This window comes from Danio rerio, chromosome 15, assembly GCF_049306965.1.
Source record: "Danio rerio strain Tuebingen ecotype United States chromosome 15, GRCz12tu, whole genome shotgun sequence".
NCBI classification, from domain to species: domain Eukaryota; kingdom Metazoa; phylum Chordata; class Actinopteri; order Cypriniformes; family Danionidae; genus Danio; species Danio rerio.
The window spans coordinates 25,208,167-25,220,000 of record NC_133190.1 but is presented as its reverse complement, the minus strand read 5'-3'; the positions used below and the strand labels follow the sequence as shown (position 1 = coordinate 25,220,000).

General features: G+C 36.2%; 1 protein-coding gene across 8 annotated transcripts in view; it reads right to left on the bottom strand.

The window, feature by feature from the left end:
- grik4 (glutamate receptor, ionotropic, kainate 4) overlaps positions 1 to 11,834 on the bottom strand; it is a 647,232-nt gene that overhangs the window by 435,613 nt on the left and 199,785 nt on the right. The window lies entirely within an intron of this gene.

Genomic DNA, 11,834 nt, shown 5'->3' with positions numbered 1-11,834 from the left:
TGCGCGCTCCTGCTTGACGCGGGTTGTGTGGGGTCCGGGCATGCTCAGGATTGGCGCTCTCGTCCTGGTGTTTGTTCTGTCTGCAGTGAGCAATTTCATTCTTAGCATCTCAGTCTATATAGTTTTGGTTTTGATAGGCGCTGGGAGGTATCATGCTCTTTGCATGTGTGGGTGCATGGTGAGTGTCTTTATCGCGTACTCGTGTCTTGCATTCAGTCTTCTGTTGATGTTGTGTTTAGCACGTGGTTCATGTTTACATCTGCTGCGTGCTTTAGTGTTGTGTTTCATGTGAACACGAAGTTAATGAGTTCTCTTATTGGATGCGTGTTCTTGTCCTGTTTTACTCGAGCACATGGCTTGTGTTGTTTGTTTGTGTCATGTGTTCTCCTGTCTATCGTCTAGTTCCACCGTCTTTGTTGACCAATTTATAGTTTATTTAGTTCACCTATTTGTTTGTTTGTTTGTTAATTCTTTCTTTTTATAGTCTCCTCTTGTCTGCTGACCTGTGCCAGGTCGTCAAACATCCTTTATCCTGTCTAATCCTGTTCCAGCCCTAATTCCTGCAAGTCTGCTCAGTCCAGTCCAATTAGTTTTTTGTGTTTTAGTCATGTTTTACCTCTCGGGGTAGTTTGTGTTGCTTTTAGATTTATTTTATAATCAAGAAATCCATTTTTAGTCTGCATTGGAGTCCTTTCCCCACTCACCAACCGTGACACATTTTGTAAAAAATAGAGATTGTGGCACAAAATCTGATGTCGAACAGAAAATTGTTTTCCGGACACACTATGTTTCACAAATACACAAAAAGTGTATGATCCATGTACCTATATTGCCACTGCATGTTGACCAACAACTAAACAGCAAAAAAAAAAAAAAAAACTATGGGTTGGACATTCATTTTAATGTCTTTTACTTTGTTAAAGTCAACACAACACAGAGGTTGTGATAATCTTTTCTTCCCTGTTTGACCATACTATTAATCTGAGTTATATGAATCTGAGGTAAAAATGTATGAGACAGAGTTTTGCCGTTAAGAACTCAATTGAATTGTTGAATTGTTCAGGATTACTATTGGCCAACCTTATTTGAGAGACAGGTTGTTCCACCCTCCAACCAATGGACATGAAATAAGAGAGTCTGTGGAGGAGGGAAAGTTATTTTACCCAACATGCATAATGGCATGGATGATAAATCATCACCTTCAGTCAGTAGTGTTGCTAAGAATCCTGGGCCTTGTGAACAGGATCTGCTCTGGGCTCTCTAGGTAAATATCACTTTCCTGGCCAGTCTATTATAATAAAATTATGCCCGCTGTCTCTCTTCCCCCACTTGCAATGCCCTGCTTAGCTCCAGTGGGGCTCATGTGAGAGTTGCCGAGAGCTAGCTGCTATTTGTCTATTTGCATGTGTTGTCTTTGCATTCGAGCTCTCTCGGCCACCATAAACACATTTGATTGTAATTTTTGTGGTAAGGATTATTGCAGACAAGACTTGTGTTAAAACATGCAGCACTGATCAACAGGAAAGCTGTTTGGTTTGAAAGCAACTTCTGTGAAAGTTGTTCTTTATATCACATATAACACCATTGATAATAAGCACTGGGCTTTTTGCACATGAAATGTCAGTTTTTTTTTTTTTTATTAATCAGACGCCACCTTACTGTATTTGCCACTAGAATGTTCTACAAATGCTGACTGCTAAACCAAGGCTGAAACAGAGACTTTCATATTCATTCAGCAAAATACTTCCAGCAGCAGGAATCAGGAAGCTTCAATACCACAACACACCTATCACCATGATTATGAAGATTATACTCCTGAGGTGTGGGGAAAATTAGCACAAAAATACACAACATGTGCATTTTGATTTCACTGCATCTTTATGCTAGACTATTTGCTTGTAAAGTGAAGGCAATACCTGGAGCATCCCAATGCTGTAAGCTCATTGACGTCTGATCATATGCTGCAGAATACAGCACACTTATTTCTTCACTTCATGACCTGTCTTCCATGAGCTATTGCACCTGTCGCCATCGGCTTTGTGATCCACCCCTCTTCGGACACCAGCCAAGTCATAATGCAATGGAACAAACCCAGATTTATGGATTTCCAGAGCGAGTGGCAGGTAATCACAATTTAAGAGGGGATGTAAAATGATCTATTTGAGGCCCAAGCTAGTTTGTTCACTATAAAATTATAGTTATCCATTGGTGCCCTTGGAGCACCAGACGGTCACTTGATTTTCTTAAAAAACTCACTGCATGATTATAAGCAGTTGTAGGGAGGTTTAAAGTAATGCCATGTGGCTAATACACAGACAGGTGTTTGCTAAATTATTGTTTACCACTCAATGTCAAACAAGCCCACTCCTATTCTCTACATGTCTTTTTTAAAAGACACTTTTCATCTGGCCAAAAACATTGTGAGATAGCTTAGGAATATAACACCACATACTTTTTATAAGGCAAGCATACTTCAACGGCACTATCAGTTGCTGTGGAAGTAGTAATTCAGAGAAATGTTCATTTCAAAAGTCGGAAATCAAATTTAAAATCTGTATGAGAGCTAAAGAGGAAGTAAAAAAAAGTGGAAGTCAAAGGAAGAAGAAGAAAAAAGTGAAGACAAAACCTAATGGAATGAGATGGAAGTACTTGTACTGTATGTGTTGAATTGAAAAGGCTGTTCACTGATGCCTCTACTGACCACCGAATTCTTCATCCATAAGATCCCTCATTTTAGGGTAACTCTGCTTGGCTGGGTTTCATTACTCTTCCTAGACGTCTTCACATCACAAAGGACCATCCGTTCCAGATAGACTCATTCCTCCCACCTCACTACTAACAACTGCCCGTTGGGGAGTTATAATGACATCCTGATACGAGACTGAATTCTGATGGACTCCAGTTTTTTACAAGACACGAGTCATCAGCTCACTTATGATGCAGAAAAAAAACTCAATGGTGACAGAAAAGAAAGGATCTGCAGAACTTGTCAAATAACTACTATTTCTGTGGAACAGTTACAGTAACACGCTAATTAGCCAAGCAGTTCTCGTGAGAATAAATTCTTACATATAACTTTGTCTGGGTCATGACAGATTTCATTTCTTACAGGAGTTAAAAAGAATCCATGGGAAACACTGTTAAATTTGACGACACATGTTTCTGTCAGCAGACAATCTAGGTGAACTGTATTCAGTTACATTTACTTTGTTAAATTCACTTTAAGACAAATATATTACATTTCCAGAAGACTGTCAGTCACCATTTTTCAGAATAACATTTGTTTTGAAATGGCATTTAAATGCTCTAGACATAACCACCCCACCCCAGTTTTTGTAAATTAATTAGTTGGAAGACTATGCATTATTGTTAATATGTTCACAATATCATAAATTAACATCTCGTCTCCTTAGACTTAAGAGAGAGATCTGACACCTTTGTTATACACATATTCTTAATCAAAATGTATTATACTTATTAACTTACTATACAACTTAATATATTCTTATTAAACATATTTACATTATGTCATTTTTGTTGTTGTTTACATTTTAAGACTTTTTATTTAAAAAACAAAAAGGGTTTTAACTACAAAGTCGAACTCTAGCTTGGCTAAATTCTTTTTGTTAGCCAATCAGCATTTCGAATGCACGCATGAGGACCAATCAGGATCAGCTTTCTTTGTCGTTCCACTGGACTACTCCATTGCAAAAAAAAAAAATGTAAAAAAAATAAAAAATAATAATAATAATTTAATTTGTATTTGTGTTTTATCTTTATTTGTGAAATATTTTCATTTTTATCAGTGAAACATTTTTCAGTTTTTTATTAAACGTTGTTAAACAACTCATTTGATGATTGCCTGTTTTCTTTAAAAGTTGATATTAAATTTGATATTAAGCTTATTTAAGGGCAAATAATAAATTTTATTTTTACGGTCTTAATCACAACAATAAATGTCACAATTTAGTTACATAAGATTAACATCTACACTGGACAAAATATGTATCACAGCATTGTATGTTTAATTTGAGCAAGAAAAAAGGTACCACTTTATTTTGATATTCCATTTGAGTATTGGTAGAGAATGAGAATTAGTTGGCACGTAGATGCAATGTAACTTAATTCAATAAACAGGCCATTAAAATAAAGTGTGACCAAAGAAAATATTCATTCTAAAACAATAAATAAAAGTTATAGAAAGCAAAAATGTAACTTTCTTAAACATGAACATATTGTTACAACAACATTTTTTTAGTATCAAATTACTAAGCAGACCGGTTGTATTTCTTGAAAAGTAATGCTTGATCTGCCAGATAGAACATTATAATTCCAAGCGATAAATTACTTTCTAGAACAGGGGTGTCCAAACTTGTTCCTGGAGGGCCGGTTTTGTGCAGATTTTAGCTCCAACTTGACTCAACACACCGGCAAGGATGTTTCTAGAAAGTATAGTAAAAGCTTGATTAGCTAGCCCAGATGTGTCTGATTGGGGTTGGAACTAAACTTTGCTGGACACCAGACTTCCAGGGCCGAGTTTGGACACCCCTGTTCTGGAATTAGAAGGTTCTATTTGCATTTACCCTGTTTTTGAGGCCCACCGCAACGTGATTGTTGATTGACCCCCCCCCCCCCCCCCCCCCCCCCCATGTATCAACATGTCTCCGTAGTAACTTACAATAAGTAAAACTTATCTTAAATCTTAAATATTGAAAAAGGGGTAAAACAGGGGCCCTTTAATATATGAAAGTGAACTGTTACACACATATTCTTTGCTATTTGGAATGCACAAACTTTGAAGCTCAATATCTCAAGATTTTTTAGTGTGCAGATAGAACCTTATAATTCCAAAGTGATGATTTTTATTACTGAAAAAAACATTTTAAAAGAAAAATTTCACTGCAAAAAAAGGTTTGGCTCCACACTAAACCAGAATTGGACATGCAGTATTATTCTAATCATAAACCTAGAATTTTATAGAACAGCTGCAAAGTAAACACATCACAAATTCCATTAATTGTCAAAACCCTACACTTCTACTTTTTGACACTAAACTGAAGGAAAAAAATAATGATTTCAGCCAAAAAAGCTGTCAGTGATGAAAAAAAAAACTTGTTAACTGGATCTCAAAAAAAAAAAAAAAAAAAAAAAAATCTGAGTAACAGCAGGCTAATTATTTCAAGAACTAATCTAAAAGGGATACAACACTGAAAAAAACGGCTCTCGCCCATATCCTAAAAATAGGACAGTGAGGGGGAAGGTCATAGCAGTGGACAATAAGACTTCAACATTATTAAAGTCAGAAACACACAAACAGCGGATGGAGTTCAAAGCTTTAACTATCAGATGCTGTTGAACTTGGAATTTATACCATGGCCCTCTTTTATTTGTAGCGCATATCACCGTCAGCGGCTGCGTGAGGAGATAAACGAAGCAGAGGCACCATGTACCAGAGACATTTTAATTAGCTGCTGTTTAATTCACGCTGACCCTTACTGAACTCTCATCATCCGGCTAGAACGCTGATAAGAGCCTGTCACCTCACATAGCTCTGGACACATTATGCTTCTTTTCAAAAGATCTCTTCTGTCGTGGAATGTGTCTGAAAGTTTCAGCTTAATACAATAAAAGCCATCACTTAATACAGTGTCAAATTTGAGGAATGAGAAAAAATATGCAGCTTTTTTGTGCGTCCCTTCAGATGTAAATGAGCAGCTGCTTTACAAAAGAGGGTGGAGTCTTTACATGCCATTCTGACACTCTAGAAACAACAAAACAGGGGAATCTGCTGCAACCACATTATAAATGACCAGTCATAAATGACCAGAAGTGGATTAAATTATGTTTGATTCAGTTGATTCAACTTATCGACTGGTATGTTAATGCTCTGTTCTCATGGGACTGATCTTTGCGCACATACAGTATGTTACACTACTAGAACAATTGAGGCCTTGAGACGAAGTCCATATTTTCAAATTTTGACTAATAACTATTATCTTAATTTTAATACTGTAAACAAAACTTCAGATTATTATTAAGCATTTCTTACAAGTTTATTATTATTATTATTATTTAATTGTTTTATTGCAAAAAACAACAACAATAAAACACGTTAAATGAGAATGTGAAATATTTTATGGCATACTTAAAAAAAGTATTCAAAAATGCTTTATTTAATATAAATAATATTTACTTACACTTAATATTTTTAGATTTTTCATAGTATAAGTATTAAGTCTAATACTTTTACCATAAACTGACTTATCGACCATTTGATTGAAGCTGAAATTTTAGAAATTATGGGATTTGTTGAAAAAAATGCATTGAGTGTGTTAACTAGTAACATTAGAAGTGAGAAATGCAATCCAAACATTTTTTCTTGGTGGGGTAGTTAAAGGGTTTTTATAATTGTTGTTTAAAAACAGAAAATGAACAATGTATAAGCAATGAGCAGGAATATGAACAATGTACAATACATAGACCTTCTTACTGTACAGGCAATAACCATCAGTTGACAATAAACATTAATTGAATACAAAAGGGGGTGAGATGGCGGAGGGGTGTTGCGGACAAAAGTGAAGAGCGGGGGGATTTGTCGCAGATGAAAGTGAAGAGCGGAGGGATTTGTCACGGACAACAGTGAAGCAGGTTGGACAGCAAACGGCGGAGGAGGGCGGTTGAGGAGGGGGATCAGTAAAATGCATCAGATTTCAAAGGTACCGGATCTGGCGGGTTCCAGCACAAATTAAACCCTGGTTGTTCATCACATACCCTCAATTATTTTATCTTTACTGAAAAATGGTCTGTCACCTGACTTTACAATGAAAATTAAAGTGTAAATAAATAACTGTGTAAATACATCTGAAGACTAGGGTTGGGTTGATAAGCGATAATAAACGTTGATAAACGCAAACCTCCGCCCCACCCCTTTTTGCAAACCCACTCGCAAAAATTCAAACTTAAGCCACATTTACACTAACACAGCTTAGTTTTGAAATGGCATTTTAGAACTAAAACGATCCACATCCACACTAGCGTTTCATCTAGTATTAATGAACAGCCCTCCATCCACACTACACGAGTACCGCTAAAAAACACACATCACGTGACCACATACACACACACAGACACACACACACACACACTGTCATGCGCTCATCTGAGCTCCAGCTTCAGCTCAGGGGATGCTTTGAGCAGTGCACGTCGAACAGTTTATCAAGGATGTCCCGCTGCATCGCGTCTCACCATAGTTGTTAAAAGTGATATTTAGTTAATCTTGTCTCTATCTAACGGCTCTTCTGTCTTCTGAATCTATCAGTTAACATGTCACAGCATCAGTACACTACTTCAATCTTTTACTTTCATGCTTGTACTCAGTAATTTTAGTGAAAACCTCAGATACTGTTGGTTGGTTCCTGTTGGTTGAGCACTTTTTTTTTACCAACCAAGTTTGTCAACGTCATTATAACGACATGGCGTCAGTGGCTTTGATGTTGGGAGTATGAAAAGACTTTAGTGTTTGTTAGTACCGTACATCTAACAACAGAACATGTGCAATCTTTCTTTCATATTTCTTTTATTTTTTTTATTTTGCAGACATTGTAAATCATTACCTGCCAGCTATAAAACTAAAAAGGTGACATTTGCAACAACGCCATGTGCGGAAATATGCAAATTAATTAATGCATCATAATGCTTATTATTAATACATAATAAGATCCCCTTTATACGTCATTTGGGGAGCTAAATCTAAACTCATATTAAGCAGAAAATGTGTTAAGAAAACAAAGTTACTGGGTTTTCCTTTTTCATGTCATTTGGGTTGACAAATGCACCGGGGACCCAATTATAGCACTTAAACACAGAAAAAGCCATATTTTCATGATACTGTATAACACAACTCTCCTCTGGATTATGAGAAAGCAGGTAAAGCACAAAAGAAGTAGATGAGCTGCTGTGAAAGCAGGGGCATCCATTATTCAATTAAGAGTTCGGAGCTTAATGCATTTCTGTGCATAAAACAATTAGATGCACAAGTGATGAAACAACTCTTTCTCTCCAGCCTGCTGCCTCTCACCTCCCATATGCTACACTATTCAGGACTTTTAGCTAGAGAAATGATTTGACCAATTGGAAACGAATGACATAGGCAGCACTGAATCCATGTGGTGCCGTCTGCCACTGCCAGCCAAGACCCGCTGGACTGACACTATAGAGCTGGTCATAACAACACAGCTGGCCTCATCGCCAGCTCATCTTCCAAATCTGTTGTTATTATGCAGACAAGAACAGTTTTATTACCAGCCCAAACCCAAAAAACAGCTCACAATGCACATCAACTCAAGTCCCTTTTACATTTATAAGTAGAGATTTGTGGTGTAGATATATTTCAGGTAATTGAACTGTCGCTTTATATTATCAAAGAGACAGTCTTGCTAATAAAATCTATTAAATGCGAGAAGCTATGTACACAAAAAAAATATTTTTGACAGCCTTATGCAGCATACAAAGTGTGTTAAATCAGTAAAAGTACTGTACTGTGGAAAACACTTCAAAAGTTTACATCCTTAAAAACAGTGGATAAACTTATAGTTTTTAAAAACAAATATATTTTGTTTATAATTAATTTACATGTTTTATAGTAAAGGCTAAATAAATAATTAGTAATAAACTGCCACATTTTTTAATTTCTCGTTTAATTTATTTCCTTACTTTCATTATGTCATATTATATATATATATATATATATATATATATATATATATATATATACAGTAGGTGAGAGTTCAAAGTGGCTATTAACGCCGCGGCTGGTACCGCCGCCGTTTGAAATAGGTGCCGCTCTGTTTTTAGTGTATGACCGCAGTTTGTGAATGAGCCGCCAGGGGGCGCAAAGGGACGGGATGCGAACGGACAGAAATAGCCCATACAGCTACTGTGCTTGTAAATGATATTAAACAATAAGTCAAAGCATTATAATTCCTTCATTAATCATTTAAAATTTGTTAACACGCTTTATTGTAAACTTTTTAAGTGCAAAGAGGATTCGTTTTGGAAAATAGAATTGAAGAAGTAAAAGACAACTAAAATGAAAGCACAAACATTTAGTACAAATAAGTAGTCTTAAATAAATGAAATAATTAATTAATAAATAAATAAATAAATAAATAAAGCAGCCTAAATATAGAAAGATGTTCAGTGTTTGCTATTTTGATAGGACTAAGACAAGACATTTTCATTTATGTTTTATTTCTGTTTTTATTTCCATTTTCGTTGTTGATTATATTTTACTATCTCATTTATGTCTCAACAATTGTACATAAACGAATAATGAAAATAAATGAATAATGAAAATAGGCCTAAATAAATTATTTATTTAAAGACATTGCCGTACAGTACGTGAAACACTGAGAAAAATAAATTGACCTACCTTAAGCAGATCACTAAAAGTGTAATAAAAATATTTTTGCCGCAGGACATAAATTAAGTCTTGCAGGTTTATTTTTAATAATTTAGTTTCAGTTCTGTTCAGTTTTTTTTTTTTTTTTTTTTTTTCAAAACGTCAATGTTCTCCTTTAAAGTAGCTATAACTGTTGTTTTGTTTTTTTTACTTATGGCTCAGTATGTTTTGTATTTTAACTTCATATTCAGTCACCTTGCATATGCGTGTGAAATATAATGCCGCATAACCGCGGAAAAAGAAGAAAAAGCTGTCAAAGGTTAGAGCTAATTCATTAAAATAAGCTATATTAAAATACAGCATTTATGTTAATACAGGCAGAGTGTGAACAAACTCAAGGCTAAGACATGCGCTTGCCTTTTAATGCATTTGCGGCCTTTAGGCTACAGGCAACACATTATGTTATTGATGTAAACTTAGGCTAAAACTTACCATTGATAAACGTGACCTACCTCAAGCAGATCACAAGTATAAAAAAAAATAAAGTAGGCTATATATATTCTTAATAAACTTCACAGCCACAAATATAAAAAACACAACTTGTATTAAAACTGGGCGAGGATAAGAAAGAATACGATGCTTGTTATATAATTTAAATTTTGATTCCAATTTCTGCAAGCACATTTTTTCACTCGCTACTCTGCCAGAAACTTCGCCGCCGGAGAGCACCTCAATAATGTAAACATTTGTTTAAAGATGGAGCGCAAGATGTGCCGAGTGGCAACATGTGAAGAAACTAAGTTATAAAGCAGAGTCCCGACCAACAGGACTAAGCATATGCGGTTGGCTCATTCTTCACGAATATAGAATTAAAATAATGGCGCGTTAGGTTCACTAAGCAGCGCATTCTCTCCGCCTCATCGTTTAACCAGCGGGACACGCTGCTGAAGCAGGAGAAACACTCCGTCATTCATAATCTTAGCTGATGTATCGGAGTCGAAAGAATATATCAAAAAGGAATTTTCTTTTAACAGTCCCGATATGTTTAATCTTTTTATTATTTTTTTTCGTGTCATTTCTCTTCAGCAAATTAGATATTTTTTAAAGCTGCTTGATTCTTTTAAAACCGAAAGCAGAGCCCGTGGTGTTTTTCCATAAGATAGCCTACTCCTTTATGAATGTTTTAATTTTTTATTAAAGTCTTTAATGTGCTTTTTGATAGTTTTATTTCATTTCAAGCAGCATCTAAATGCGAATTTATCCTCAAAACTTGGCATGAGAGCAGGGCCGGATTAACCAATGGGCCTTATGGGCACAGGCCCAGGGGCCCGTGCGCACCAGGGGCCCCTGCGAGGGGGGAGAAAAAAAGACAATTTTGGAGTGTCTTTTTAGGCTAATTGCAAATAGCGCATCTAGCTATTCAGGGTTTACGCCCATCGATGCCTGATTGATAGAGACAAGATAAGTAAAGAGCAGCACAATATTGCAGCCGCAGTGGCGCACCTTGTAAGGCACACAATATCATCTTTTGACGCGATTAATAATAACATCGGTTCGAATCCACCATCAGTTGAACTCGTGCTACTTTTTTTTCTCCCCATTACATATCAGATTGGAAATATATTTTTAACAGGAATGAAACATTTTTAAAAAATAATGCAAATGTGATATAAAGTCACAAGTGTCTCGTGGGTATTTAATAATGTTTAGCCTTATTATAGGCGTCTGCCGCGCCTCCCTCTCTTCAAAAACTCTATTGCTAAGACAACTGTATTTCCTCTGAGCAAAAAAATCGCGATCACATAGTAATATTATTATTATATTTAAATTGCCTTTCTTTCTTTAATTAAACAGAATGCTGTCATTGGTCAAGCGCGGAAACGTCAGTTTTGTAATAACCCGCACTAAACTGAGCGGACTTTAGTGTAATGTTATATCTGTCATAGATCAAAAATGAGTGGACAAGTGGATTTAGCAAACGCGAGAGAAAGAGGAGAGGAGGCATCTTTATTGAGGCATTTTCCATACACACCTTCTTTAAACAGACCCGTGATCAGGAGAATGAGGGTACAGAAGAAGACGTTGACTTTAAATGATGAGTAGCTAGCATTAACCAGGCGGAGGAGGCTAACGGCAGCGCAGCGCGGACTGGATTCATCGTGTGAGAGACAGACAGAAAGGGAGAGAGAGAGGGAGAGAGAGAGAAAGGCCCAGAAGAGGAGAGAGAGGGGAGAGAAGAGGTATAGTGTCTGTGATTTCGGATACTTTTAGGTTTATAATCAAGTCTTCATCACGAGAAGAGTAGAGAAAATACAGGGAGAGGAGGAGAGAGACAGTAAATTAGTGTTTGTATTATGAAAGACTCTGATTCATAGAACTCAGATTCATATAACTGGATTGGAGAAGCATTGTGCGTTATATGCCATGGCAATAA